At 45.6% G+C, this 15,503-nt stretch overlaps 1 protein-coding gene across 1 annotated transcript in view; it reads right to left on the bottom strand.

Moving 5' to 3' along the window:
* Positions 1–5,916, bottom strand: part of MAP3K20 (mitogen-activated protein kinase kinase kinase 20) — a 74,191-nt gene extending 68,275 nt beyond the window's left edge. Inside the window, exon 1 of the mRNA XM_068407341.1 lies at positions 5,755–5,916. The gene's annotated coding sequence lies outside the window, so the exon portion shown is untranslated. The remainder of the gene's footprint in view (positions 1–5,754) is intronic.
* Between the last annotated feature and the right edge of the window lie 9,587 nt (positions 5,917–15,503).

A 15,503-nucleotide genomic window follows, 5' to 3' on the forward strand; every position in this document is an offset into this window, starting at 1 on the left:
TGTTATCACGTAAATGCACGAACAATGACTAATTTTAGGTTTCTTTTTTTAACGGTGTAAGATCAGGAAGCCTCAGGTCCTTAGTGGGACTGCAGGACACGGCATCCTCCAGGACCAGCTGCAAGCCTGCTGCGGGATCGATTCAGATGCCCCAGTTTAGACAACATACTTTTAATTACCAGCAGAAGTTACTATACTTGCAATTAACGACAGTAACTTATCAGCATAAAATGAGAGAGACGGGTTTGAATAAAACAAGCCAAAAAAAACACAAAGATTTTGGGTTGATGGTGAAAATTACACCTCCAATTACACTCGTCTAACTATAGTACCAAAACATACTGTGTCCATAGGGTTTTTTGAGATGGAATCCACACGTTGTGTTGTCCAGGGCTGGGAAATGCACCTGTAACATACCTAGCACTGCTGACCGCCAATCCCCTTCATCCTAGTCCCTTCTGTAACAAACACAGAGACGTAATTGCCCCCCCAGCTCTCCTGATTGTGCAGCTAATCTGATTAAAATTTTGAGACATCATTTGACCAGAAATTTCTGGAACTATTTGGTTGCAGCTATTCTCCAAATGAGAGATGAAGATACCAACATTTTTTCTACATATTGCATATGATAACATACTGCCTTTTCTGAAACTGCCTGCTTCATCTTACATCTCTTCACCACCCGTAAGGGTGAAGGCAAATGCTGACCAGACCATGACAACTTTACTATGTTTACAAAAGGCATCACATTTAGGAGGGAGCAGGCTTCAAGCACACCTTTCACTGACAGCCAGCCTGCAACGCTCTTGGTGAGGGAACACGAATGCTCATTCCCCACCTCCGTGAGTCAGAGCAGAGGTTACCCGTGGGACATGAAATGAAGTCCATTCTTCCAGTACCCTGCTGGCTCCTTCCCCAGTACAGGTGCCTGAACTCTTCTGCTGACCCTTTGTTCTTGTTTTAAGGTTGTCGCTGTTGTCATTAGATTTCCTGCCATCCCAGAGTCATCTTTCGCACCGCCCTGCACACGTTTGCTTTAGAGAAAGCTCAAAGGAAAGGAAAGTGGTCACTCCTGCACACCAGCTCTTTGCCAGTGCTGCTTAATTAGCAGGTTTTCAGAAACAAAAGCTCATTTGCCTCGTTTACTCCAGCAGTTGCTCCAAGTTAACGCTGCGTACGTGGTGTCTCAACTATATGTGATACTTTATAGACAAATAAAACAGGTCAGCTTCCCAACCCTGAGACCTCACAATTGAAGGCCACAGCCCTGTGCACGTTTATGCACGTGGATAATTATGCTCCAGTCAATAATCTCCTTACTGACAACATAATTATTTAGAAGAGTAGTGTTACTCATAGGCAAAAGCATATGCACCGACTGGACCATAAATTTAACAGGAAAGTGTGAACAGCTGATAACAGATGGTTGCATTCGGGATGGCAGAAGGAACAGAAAACCAAGCGAAAAGAAAAATACATCACAGGAAACAAATATTTCTGGTCCTTCACTATCTGAATTCAATAGTTCTGAAGAGCTGTCAAATTATTTTATACTATCATTCACCCAGAAGAACCAAATCATCCTTATAAACAAGTAAATGATTTGACTTCTGAAAGTTATGCTAACACAGAACAAGACGTTATTCACAGAAAACAGATCTCACGATGGTACAACATGCAGGCCAGACATTTGATAAATACAAGTGAGTACTTACCCGATGGGTCCTCCTTGCTACTTAAAACTTTACCTAAACATTTATGCAATCGCAACGCAGTGCCCGGCACACAAGCATTTGCAGAAGCTACTGTTCATTTTTTCAACACCTTCCCAATTTCTAATTTATCTACAGCAGTAAATCAGCTGCAGATGCTATAGGCACAAGCATACAATAAAGTAATATAATTTAAGGAATGATTCATTGGTTTGCATCAGGTTCTTCCAGATGCTTTTTTCCAGAGAAAGCAGAGATTTACATGGGACACTCTTTATTTAGAGATTTGTACTTAAGGACAGCATAAGTTACGTATACAGTTTTCTCTTCCTAGATGACAGATCAGATCTATGTAAATATTACTCGATGTTTTCGGATGCAAGGTAGTTAATCCTCAATTAGACAGATCAATCTCTTTGTTATGTGTGAGAAACCAACTGTTTAGAGTAACAACTGCATGTGACAAATCCACACGCAGTTATTAACTTGTCATCCTGTTTTAGAAGATACTTAACAATCTGAGTTTATACCATTGGTTAAGAAAAAAAACCCAGGAATTTCATTAAACTCCATAGTCTTACACTTGCATCCAAAACAAGTGCATCACTCCAACAACATGCAGCACTTCTTCACATCTTGCACTTCTGCAGTCAGGAGAGCAGTCCTCTGCAGCAGGTCTCCAGGCTTCGGGTCAGGGGCGTTATGGCAATGCCCCTGCACGCAGGCACACAGCGTAACAAAGGTTTGGTGTCAGCACTCTCCTTCCCCACTAACACAGTTCCGAGTGTTTAACCACTATCGTCGTGTAGCAGTGGGGAATGCCACGTCGACTGACTTTGTTGCTTCTTGTCAATGAAATGAAAATGTGACAGTTCAGAAACAGTGAGTGACAGGTATTTGAAGGAATAATTCAATTGCTGGTTATTTCAATTGTTTGTATGGGATTTTTGGAGGGGAAAAATAAACCACTTTCTCCTTCTTCTGTTTTATTTCTAATGGTTAATATGAGCTTGTAATCTTGCAATAAGACCTCCATGTTCTGTGTACTTTTTTTCTTCATAATAACTTATTTGAGCACGCTGTTAGAAGCTGTTCATTTCACACCAAAAAGAAACAGATCTGAACCACGTTTGGCAGTATTGAACATGTCGTGTTATTATTTAACATTATTTAACATTAGTATTTAACATGTCAGGGCTCTATTACACAGAGTCACTCTGCAGCAAGCTATTAAGCCACAACAAGCTCAGTTCAGTTCAGTACAATAATAAGTGCTCGGTGTAGGAAACCATCCGCCATCACTGGCTTGTTGTGATTATGGCATTTTAGGGGAGTAACCAGTGCAGGGGTCCCTCCTCAGGACCCTGCTGGGGTCCCACGCCTGCTGCTCCCCCCACAGTCCCCTCAAGGTGAGGGAACCCCCATGCACCCAGGCAGACAGGTTGCAAACTGACCCCGCTGCAGACTGCCCTGCATCCTAGCACAGCGACACTGGAAGAACCTGACATGTTCACTTGTACCTCCCAGCTCCTCAAAACCAGCCTGCACCACAGGGGAAGTGCCATCAAGCCCAACTGTCTACTTTATTTCACGTACAAGCCAGAAGACCCTACCATTTGTCATTCAGCTACTGCTCCCAAAGTATAGAGAGCTTCCACTGAGGGTCTTGCAAGTCAAAGACAGGAGGCAGGAAAGAATTTAGCACAAATTGCACAGTAACTGCAACTCATATTTTGCTTAGTGCGTGGCTACAGAACTGAAAATTGCATCCCTCATCTTGCACGTGCACCTGACGCTGCTTATTCAATTACTTCAGGAAAACCCCTTGTAATTTATTACAGGGAACAACCATGCAACTCGCTGCCCTCACTTCACTGTGTGGTTCCACGAAGCAGGATTCAGTGCTTCTTTCAGGAAGGCACGCTGCCAACATATTGCCAATAAAGTAGTAGCACACTACACTTGTGCTATCTTAAAATACACAGCAGAATGTGCCAAGTTTCCTTATTTGGCAAAACAGCCCATTTGCTTTCAGGATCTTTGACCATCCATTTTTAGACCCAAATCATCCTTTGTATCCAACATGGCCTACAGTCCTTGAGCATATCAACCTGGATTTTTTCAGCAGCATGTTTATGTAGTCTCTTTTTTTAAAAAAAGAAAACAAAACAAAAAACACTCAAACCCAAAACATTGTTAAGCACCGTCTTGTCTAAACCGAAAACAGACAAGGAGTTACAGGGATATTGAGTTTATCAAGCTACGAGAGATATTGCAGAAAGAAGTTTTTATAAATAAAAGATCCTTTAATCATATAATGACCTGCTGATGGATAAGATGCAAACAAGCTCCAAGCACACCTCCAAATTAAATATATCCTAATCTTCTAATCTCCCAATAAGTTAAAATAAAGTCAACAACCACTATGTTTCCTGAACTTTCTTAACCAGACTCAGCAGCAGCCCTGTAGACGGTGAGACTGGAGGCACGGCTCTGCCTACCTTGGTTACAGAAGCAACAACATTCGAGCCTGTCCTTTGTCAGAACCTAAGAATTCTGCATAACTTCCATTAATAACATTTCTAATTTTATTTGAATTTATATAGCCATCAGTGCTACGGAAAAAGAGCTCAACTCAGCCTAAACAGTTTGAGTACTTCAGGAAAAGAACTATTTTTGACTCGAGCTGTGTCAATGGCTGAGGTTTAAGGACTTCACTTTAAACAGAAAACATTTTATCTCTGAGAAGCCCTGAACTGCTCACTTCACTTACAGTATACCTTGTCAGTGACGCCTGCCAGGAATACGCCTGCAACAACAGGCAAGAATGACAAACCTGCACCCTGGCCCGTAGAGCTGCCGGGCCCTTGCACAGACACAGCTGCAGGACCTGGGCCGTGGTTTTGCCAGGGCTTCTGCCTTCTCCTCCGTCAGCCAGCCCGGCTCTCCGGGGTTACCATTATTCACACAGTGCCACCGGTATGCAAAGCACACTGCTGACAGATAAAACAAGTAGGCTGCTGAGGACTTACAATTTCAGGGCAAAGTCCTGAAAACATCTAACCGCATGCCTCTGGCGGAAAGCTATGATGTTTTCAGGCAGTGACCCAGTTAATCCAGTGCTTTCAAATTATATCTGCTTCTGGAATTTAGAAGAAGTAATGATCCACAGCTTTCCCGATGGCTCTGTCGCTAAAACTCACAGCGAAGCACGCTGGATAGAGGGGTAAGGGATGGCTCACTCTCTCACACGTACACACACTAAAAAAAATGCATACTGATGGAAAGGAAAAAAACTTGGGAGAACATAGCAAAAAAAACCCAAAACAACCCAGTTCACTTAAAAAATGAAAGGGAAAGGAAAAACCGGAGGGGAACGAAAGTCACACCTCAACGTCCAACCTGAGGGATTTTATGCCCAACACAACAGAGGAAGGCGGCAGGTACGCACCAAGTGACCACGTTCGAAACGCCGCCTGAGGGGCGGAGGGGCGGGCACGGTAGCGGCCCCCGGGCGAAGCCGGCTGCCCCCGTCCCGCGGCCGCCCCCCACGAACGAGAACAGCCCGCAGCACCTTTCCCGCCTGGCGCCGTCCCCGCACAGCCGCCGCCCCGCCCGGGGCCCCTCGGCGGGCACCACCGCGCCCTGCCTGGCGAGGCGCGGCCCGGCTCCCGCGGGACCCCCGCCCCACCGCGCGGCCACCCCTGGGCGCCGCTGCTGCCGGGGGGGGGTGTCGCCGGCACGGCGGGACAGGCTAGCGGCTGCTCCCCGGGGCGACGCAAGGTCAGGCCGTGCGCCTGGACGACCCAGCGCCTCCCGTCCAAGGACTTTCAAAGTTGCTTCAGCGGGTGGGAAACGTCAAAACCGGCGGGGACACCCACGGCCCGGCCCCGCTCTGCGGCCGCGCTGCGCCCCGCCGACTACCCGCCGCCTCCCTCCGCCCAGGGAAACACGCACCGACCGCGCCGCCGCCCCCAGCGCTGCCGCCCCCAGCGCTGCCCCCCGCCCGGGCGTGGCGGGGGGGGCGCCTCGCCCTCCTCACCTTCCCCGAGGGACTCCGGGCTGGCGGGAGGCGAGCGGCGCCGATCCCGGAGCCGCCGAGGGAGGCTGGAACCGGCGCGACCGCGTCTCCCGCTCCGTCCCCCGCGCTTCCGGTTGGTGCCGGGGAGCCGGAGCCGCCGCCGCCCCCGCGCCGCCTCGCAGCGGCGCCACCCCGCGCTCTGCGCCGGGCCCCGCGGGGGAGGCGACGCGGCCGCTGCCGCCGCCTCAGGGCAGCGGGCTGGGCGGCCGCCCCGGCCTATAGAGGGCGAGGTGCCGGGGCTGGGCGGCCGGCGTGTGGGGCGGCGGGGCGGCGAGGCGTCAGGCCTGCTGGCGGGCGGTACCCGCGGGGCCGCGGCCCCGTGCTAGCGGGTGCGGGAGGCGGCGGGCGAGGAGGCCCCCGTGCCCACCACTCTCGTCCCCGGTGGGTTGGTGAGTAACGGGGCACCCGGCCCCTCATGGCCTGGAGCGTGGGCCACCGTGGTGGGTTGGCGCGAGGTGCGATGGATGGAGCGTCGGCTCCGTGGACGGCTTGGGCTGACCAGAGAGGATGGCCTTCGACTGAGGCAGGGCGACTGCGTGTCGGTTAACCGCACCGAGTTTAGGAAGAGCCTTCTGGTCCGAGCAGGGCCTGTCAGCTCTGGTGTTTTCAGTTTGCGAGAACAACCCTGCTGTTGCACATGGAGGGAGGCCTGACATGGCGCTGTGCTGCCATGACCGCAGCTTTGGAAGCGCAAGTTCCTTCCTTCCAGGCTTGCTGCTTCAGTAACAGGCAATATAGCTAAATTTATCTAAAATTATTACCAAAATGACCAGGTGATCGTAATTTTTAAAAAATCTCTTCATTGTTCTTGTGCCACCAGAGCTGGGATGGCGTTACCACCAGCAGCAGCATCTTTTAAGTGCTCGGTGTCACTTGGGATTGCCAAACTGCTATGGGTGTGGGTCGGTGAGAGGGTCTGGAGGTCCCCAGGAGTAGGAAGGGAGAACGTTGTGCCGCTGTAGCCAGTCCTTCTTTTAGGAATGTAGAAGAAGAGGAGGTCTTGACTAGCAAGTGCAACCCCCCCATCCCCTGCCTGTATTCCCCAGCTGCCCTCAGGACGATCACCCCAGGTCAGGAAGAAAACACAGCCTACCTCCACCGTCTGAAGCCACATGGACCCTTCCTTATCCAAACATTTTAATGGCACTGAGGTACTCTGCTGTTGCAGAAAACTTTTTGCAAATTGAAAATAAGCTGTCACGCTTAAAGGAAGTGACTCAAAAGACTTGGGGGCACACAATTTTTCTGCTGAGGCAAACACATCACGCGGCTGTGACAGTACATTTTTTTATATCAGTATCATGCAAGATTCAATGCCTGTCCCCACTTTACGCCGCACTCCCCAGCTCATCTACCGGTGTCTGTACACTGTGGTTTTGCTTTCAGTGGAGAATCTTGGCTCCTCATTATCTCTCGTATTTGACTACTGTTATATGTATGTGTAGACCTGCCACATAAAAATCAGCTGTGTGGCACAGTGAATCACAAAGAGGTGTGCAGCATCACACTGAATCATATACATTAACTGTACATCACAAAGATGTATGGTATCGAGGTGAATCATGGAAGAACACTTTCCTGATGAATCAAATACAATCGTTTCATGAACATCAGAGGCTTTTCCCCAAGGTGTGTTATTTTGGCACGAGGGAGAGTAAGAAACAGAACAGTGGAGCACAAGTGTACATTTCTGGGCATAGAATAAGACATAGTATTTCACTGAGCCATAATAACTAACTGGAGTAAAGTTCAGCAAGGTCTTAAGCACTTGGTGCAGTAAGTACATGAAGATGCTGAGAAAGTCAAAGAGCAGGCACTGGTGACCCCCTTCTGCCCACCTGGCAGGTTTGGCATTGCCCAGACAAGCAGTGAAGGAGGTTGGCATGCTCTGACTTCTCCTGCATATGGCACTTCCAGGCACTTTCTGTCTGATCTAGGGGTGCTTGTGCTTTATTATGAACTGATGTGCTGGTGATCCTGGAGAATTCTCCAGACGAAGTCAAACCAAGGTGCCACATTTGAAAAGAAAGCACAAATATCAAATGCAAATCACATGAAACTCATGCTCTGGAGGAGGAGAGGTGCCACATACTTAGTCTCTTAAATGCTGTGACTAACGTGTTTATCCTTCCTGTCTGAGGCAATTGCCAATTAGTCAAATGATTTAAAAATCTATTTAAATGTTAAATCACTCGATTCATAGGCATTTGCTTCAGAGAGCAGAGCAGTTGCATTCAGAGGTCTTTTGCCTAGGGCGCTTTGTCCAGGCATTTTGTCCAGGGCTGTGTATCTGCAGAGCTGGGATTTACCATGTCTGACTTCAGGCCCTGGTTGCAGAAAGAAATGAACCATTCCAGCAGCACATAAGAAATGAGGGGGTGATTAATGTCTCCGACTCCAAGAGCAGGAGCGCAGAGTCTACATCAGGCACTGTGCTAACATGCCACTGCTTAAAACATGTACTTCCACTTGCCCTGTTAGAGGACAAGAGAGCGAAGGAGCCTGCGCGAGGACTGTCCAACCCCAGTGGTACTGTCATGAAGCTGGAATTATTACAGCAAGGTTTTCAGTGTGCATTTTGGGGCTTGTATTTGTTCTGCCCTCTGGCTAGTGAGTCTTTCGATCTTCTCAAGTTTTTTCCATTATCATGAAAACTAAAAAATTAGCTAGAAAAGATCAGAAACTAGAGTAATCGGAGTTTCTTGGGTGGTCATAATACCATATAAAACAAGGAGCCTACACATGGCGGTATGGTTTCCCCCCCTTTTTGAAGCTGCAAATTCAAACTGAGAAACTCTTAAGTTAGCTCTGGAGAACTCAGTCCTAATCTCAGGCTTCTTCAATTTATATGGAACAGCCAGAAAAATAAAATATTTAAAAGCTAATCAAAGTTACTGTAAAGCCACAACAATTGGCAAAGGATAAAGACAGCTTCAGCAACTTTTAACTCAATTTTAGAGTTGAAAGGATTCATATGAATTGTCTCTTTACATCTCATTGCCACACTGGGCGTGCAATGACGTCTCACTGCCTTTCAACATGGAAAATATAGTTTCATGCATACGTCCAGGCGGTTTAAATCATCCTGCCTGCCAAAAGCAGCAGTCACACCCCTCCCCTGCCCATGAGCCCCGTTCCTCCTGCTACGCTGCCCCCCTCGCCTTCTGCAAAGGCAAGGTTTTTGCACGGCTGCAGGGTGATCTGGGCTATGGAGGTGAAGCTACTACAGGGAAAAACAATCAGTTTTCACCCAGATCTGAGTGCAGGTCATCAGGCAATCGCACAAAGACTCGTGCCAGTGCAAAGGCAAGAGAGGAGACAGGGCTGATACGAGCAGCTGAGAGGGGACGGAGCCTGCAAGTGCTTTTTTAGCAGTAGCTATGGTTTATGCCAGCTTAAACTGTACATGAAACTCTAGACACAGATAATTTGGAGGTGGACACCTGCTCCTTATTTTTCAATTCTCCTTCAAGACTGGCTCAGAGTTCAGCTCAGGATGGAAGTTTGTACGCACATTGCCGTAGAAAATGTAGCACTAGGGTACGCTAATGTTAATCTGGCTAGTTTGAGAAATAGCAGTAGTAATGATATGGTAGCATTAATTTTGCGCCATTTGTACAGGTTTGTGACCTGGAAGAGGTGCACGAGTGGCCTGCCTGAAAACCCTCTCTGCATCATTGTTTTCGCTTGCGCTGTCCAGACTGAAATTCATGCAGGTATGTCCAGATATGCTGCAATCACACACCTCTGCGGTTACACCCCAAAACGTAACCAGCAGGGTTGGTTCCATGACTAAAAGAGACCATGCGTGGTACTGCTAGCCAAAATAAGCTGCATTTAGTCTTTCTGAGAGACAGCAAGTGGAAAATCTAAGGAATTGCCTTTGGATTTGTCTCCGAGGCAATCCTGCCTTTCCTGCTGTAACTGACAGTGAGCGTGCACCCACAAACACCGACCTGATGCTACATGCAGCCCCCGTGCCCACACAGCCGGGGCTGTGATTCCAGTTCAGCAGCCCAGTCTTTGGTGTGCTGTGGGTAACAGCTAATTCTCGTCTTTCATGGGGAATGAAGAAAGACAGAGCCCATACTAACCATTGTACATCTCTTAGACCCACACAACCAGTATTTTTTTCTGCTGTTGCTTTCTAATCTGTTTTTTGGTATTGGAGAGAAAAATCAAGAATTTGTGAAAGTGCCTATATTATATATTTAACATAAAACTATAAGTGTATATTATTATAAAATATTAATTATGAATTGATTATAAAATTATGAAGCACAGAATTATTAAATACAGATTAGAATGATAAAATACAGGCGTTCATGTGGCAGAGAAGGCTTGTGTGCAACGGATGTATTACATGTGGATCAAATACCTGCTTTGTGCATAATGGTTTTCAGAACTGGCAGGCTACAGCTTGTACACTATTTGTCTTTGGATCAGGCATGCGTGCAGTATAAAAGCACATGTAACTTCTACAAAAATGTCAATATAATTAACAATGAGGTAACAATGAGATGGCAAAATATTAACAAGAAATATATTTCTTGATTGTTTTTCAAGAATGGTTTTCTTATCTTTTACTGGCACCACAATTTTCAGCTGATCGTTATACTCAGCTGTAATCCACTCACTAGTACTCTGCTCAGTTACCATTTCATTACATACTTTTAATTATATATATATAGCTCATACTCCTTCTTATATTCAATTTTGTGGTCCAATAGACTTAATTTGTTGTTCTAATTTCAGCACATTTTTTCTCTAAAATGTAATATGGCTTAACACTGTTTTCTTTGTTTTAAAGCTGTACTGAATTTATTGTTGCTGTGCCCGTTTGTGTTTCCTAATCCGCACTACTGCGAGCTCCACTGGAGCAACAGTCCCTTCATTTCCCTCGTAATTTTTTTTCCAATAGGTTGCTCGGTCGCAGGGAGTCTGGGGAAAGGCAGGCGCAATTCCACCTCTGAGGACCACCAAGGGAAGATGACAACACAGAACGTTCAACAGCTGGTTTAAAGTATCGTATACTATTTTATTTATTAAAACTAATTAGTATTTAACTATTATTTAGTACATTTACCTTTCTTGGACAGTAAAGGCAGCCACTGGAATCATGAAAACTTTGGTCACCATTGACAGGGAGTCTGAACTAAAAAGAAAATATTAGCTTCTTTTAATGATGTACTGTAGCATTAGTAGCTTATATTTTTTTGCTACTTGTTTAATCCAGAGTACATTAATTAGAGACAAATCTGTCTATTGAAGAGCACATCTTTTTCTCTGGATTTAGAGATGAAATGAGACTAGAAAATGTCCATAATATTAGACTGCCTCAGAAAAGCCCTTATTCTAGGTAAATCTGTTTAGCTATATCATCTCAGTTCCTTTGCCTGTGTTTCCAAAAATAAGGTGATCAACCCCCTCCCCAAACATGAGCACACTATTAACAACAGCTAGTCGTGACAGGAAGGAAAAAAAAAAATCCGTGCAAACCTCTAACTAGTTGCTGGCAACAGCGCTCACTGATCAGGAGCAGCACAAAGGCGTTACATGCCAGACAACTAGAACACGAGAAACATTAGGGCAGGAATTGCAAATGGAAGGAAATGTTAGATTTCAAACAGACACTAGGCAGCAACCTGCCAGTACCGCAGCCCTCAAGGGTCAGTCCTACAGAGAATGAGGACATCTAAAGAAAACCCAAGGCAACACTGGCTCTCTGTTATCTGAGAACATCCACAATGCTGCCGACGGTACTCCTGCGCAGAAATAATGTACACCTGTGAAAAACCACAAAGAGTCGGCAAATACAGCTAGCGGATTCACTCGCTGGCTTGGACAGCATCTGAAGAAAGAACTATTTAAAAACACAAGAGGTGGTGTTATAATGAGGAAACCATGGAGAGCGGAAAGCTTATGATTATTGACAGAAGTTGATTAAGAAATGGCTTATTGTCTGTTAGGATGTTGGAGTATCTACTGTCACCTCTATCCTACGTATCTTTATGTAAATTTCCTTTAATTGAGGTATTCATTTACAATCATTATTTTCATTGGTAATGTGCTTTATTTGCATTTGAAAGCAAAAAGAGGAAAAAAATTAAACACGACTGTCTGACCCCTGCCATGTGACAAAGGCTTTGCTTTTTGTCACTCTGACCCAAATGGATTAGGGCCAGGAAATAAAGGTCAGTCTCTTACCAGTGCCCCTGTGTGTCATATTTTTGTTATATGGAGTTTCCAAGAAAAATATTCCAATTTGCGTCAGTAATTATGCATTCTTTATGCATTTTCATGTAGTTTTCTGAGTTTATTTTGAATTCAGAAATTACCTTTGAGTGCCAAACCTATTAAAAATGAACCCTTTGTGAAATATCCTTCAGCAGTTAGATGTAAATGGTAGATTTTGTTGCTGTACATGCTCTTTTTTGCCCTTTTAATTATAAGAATCTTCCTTTTTACAGTAGCCCCCCCATCACTTGAGTCATAAACCTCCAAGACCGTGGTTGGATTACTTTCCTTTGTGAATTTACAAGTTATTTCCTTAGTTAGGTGCTGTGTGAGAGCTGTATGTTATTGCTAAAGCAGTGCACGGGGCAGATGAAGTAAGAGCCAGTCTTACATGTTATTGGCGTGTAGGTAAATGTGTGGAGGACGTGCCCTGGATGCTCCTGGAGCATACTGGCCACAGCCTTCCACCACAGTGAGAAGCTGGAGGTCAGGTTTTAGCCACCAGCCATGTTGGGGAGCTCCCCGTCCTGCGGGAGCTGGTTTGGGGCAGCAGTGCCCATTCCCGAGAGGGATGGAGGGCTGAGGGTCCCCTCTGGGGACCGCTGAGGGCAGCCATGCCATCTGTCCCCACCGAGGGCTGGCCAGCCCCGGGGCAGATGTCTGAGGGTTGGCGGGGGTTCCCTGGGCACAGCTTCAGCCCTGGAGGCAGGGCTCCGAAGATAGGCTGCTACGGAAGTTTCTGGTTTAGTAATTTTAATGATAACTTTTTAATCTGGTCATTATTTTCTTTGATTGCTAATACTTTGACCTCTGGTGACAGCTGCTGCTTGTGCCTGCTAAACTTTAATGCAGGCTAGAGTAAAGAACATTATGATTATTTGAAAAGGCAGGGTGTAATGCATTTCAGATTAACAGTGAAAGAAAAGCTATTCAAGTTGGAGGTTCACTTTGCCATATCACTCTCTATGCTGCTTTCCTTATTATCAGTACAAAAACTGAAATGAGAATAGTACATCTTTTAATTTTCTTCCACTATTACCTCTTGATTTGCATTCAGAGCTCCCAGAATAAACACCGCTGAATTCAGAAGTAGTCTATTTAAGCTGCGTTGGTGTTTAAAAATTGCTGGAAGAGGTTAAGGTACTGTATATTATGCAGTCGACCTTACTAAGAAGCTATGTTAACAATTTAGACTTATGATTTTCTGCCATTACATTTTGTTAAAATATTTCTTCTTTTTTTTTTTTTTTAAGCAAAATTCATTATCTCTTTTGGTACCCCTGCAGGTTAAACCTTTTGATTTCTCTCTAACTTATTTTGTAAGATTTCTAAATTGTATTTAAACTTCTTGTACTTAAAAGGTTGTTTTGCCAGTGTCTCTTTGAAAAGAGGGATTTTTTTTGTCTATCTCTCTCTCTTTGTACCTGGTCTGCAGAGGCTGTGCGCCTTCACAGCTTTTTCCTTAGGAGGAAGAAACCCAAACCCTCCATTTCCAGAGTCCTGCAAATACATTTGAACTCTTTTATCTGGCACTATCATGTCTTTGTGGCTGATCGGGTTTGCACAAGATACCCGGGGAAAATACTTCGGATCCTGCATTTAACCAAAGAGTTGTAGCCTCCTGGTATGTTGGATCCAGCCTCCTGGGATTTAACCTTTGTTCTGTGGTTCTGTCTAGCGATGGCCAGCCCCGGGCCCGATCATTGAGAAAAACAGCAAATCCTAACAAAGCAACAATAGCAAAATGCACCAGGGAAGGGGAGAGCTGTACCCTGGGACCCTTTTGGCTCTGTAGCCCTAAATAGAGGCGTCTGTGCTCTGTACTGCTGCTTGAGCAAAAAGCCACATCAGCAGTGGAACCCTGTAATGCAGAACTTTTTCCAAAATGCCCAAGATGTCACCATCCCAGCTCCGTGGTCCCTGGCAGCGGATGTTTGTTGTGGACCCTGCCTCCCGGTCACCTCTCATCTAAAAATGATGAGTAATCATCATTTCTCTGCCAGTAAATAAAACAGGGACAGGGGCTCTGGGGCGCGAGGCCAAGTAGCACGGACCAGCCGTGTCGGCTTTGTATGCCCTGGGACCCTCAAGCATAATCATTATTTTGAACAGGTTTATGTTTTCTCAGTCTGCAGTGTTGGAATAAGGAGGGGGCTGTGCTGCAGTGTTTATGCTGTTCATGCAAGTGGGTGTGATGGAGGTGCGAAGCATCCTGGGTCCTGCTGGAGGACTGCGGGGAGGGGGCGGATACAGGCTGGACAGGCTTGTCCGTATTTCCCACTGGCAATGATCCCTGGTGCGCCCTCCCCCCCAAATAATGGCTGGACACTCTCATGCGGTGTTAGTTGGCACAGGTCAAAATCAGGCCGAGCAGCGTGCTACAACTAAAGCAGAATGGACCATGAGTGGTGCAGTGCTGGGGATCACACAGCCCTCTTTTGCTTGGCTGCGTTGGCACAGTGCCTGAGCCTGGGCTTACAGACCAGCCCCGAGAGCCCATGGGGAAGGGGTGCCTCTCCGTTGAAGCAGGATCAAGTTGTGACTTGCAGCTGCAAGCACGGGGTGAAGACAGTATGGGCGTTTTGACATTTCAATGTTTCCTGAGTTCTTGTTCATTCTTCACAGTATTGCAGTAGTTGCTTGGACTTCACACAGCAAGAGCAATATATCGACAGCTGCCTTCCTGTTGTAAAGTCAACACAGGGAACAAGAAGCCCAGTATGGATCCTGGAGCCAGAAGGTAGTTTCATTCATTTAATCTCTAGGTATGTAGACTGTGATGAGCACCATAGCAACTATCTGAGCTATTTGAATGAGTTAGATACAGAGATAGCAACACTTGTTATTTATACAGAACCCTTTATTGGAAAATTAAAAAATGCCAGATACCAGTTTCACTGAGTAGGAAAACTGCATTCATTTGTTGATATGGAGGTGCCATAAAGCCTCTCTTTGTATCACTGGGATATATGTACACGATAGAGACTGTTTGGCAACAAATAAGTAAAACAGTTAGAGGTTCTAAGGAATAAAAGAATAAACCAAGGGGACAGAAACATACTAAACGGATGAAAATTGGTCTATGTGCAGAGCTAAGCTGAAACTTGGCAGCTTTATAAACCAGTTAACACAGAAATAAATGAAAGTCCAAACAATAGGAACAAATCTGGAACAGATAAAATCATGAACTCACAAATGTTATAAATTGATTGCAAAGATAAAAATGTCTTTTGAATTAATTGTGTCCCTGTAGTTTATTCTACTGCATACTTTGCTTCTGGGAAGATTCTGTATCTGAAAAAGCCATATGAAGTATATTCATAGAGCAGTACGAATGGAAATAAGAAATATTTCTCACTTGAAATAATAAGACACAGATTTGTCTCTATGTTATTAGCTGGTTTTCTTCTGAATCATCTTGAACTTCTAGTCAGACAGCAAAGTTAAAATAAATTGTTTCATCATGCTGCAGA

Source organism: Nyctibius grandis, chromosome 9 (assembly GCF_013368605.1).
Source record: "Nyctibius grandis isolate bNycGra1 chromosome 9, bNycGra1.pri, whole genome shotgun sequence".
NCBI lineage: Eukaryota > Metazoa > Chordata > Aves > Nyctibiiformes > Nyctibiidae > Nyctibius > Nyctibius grandis.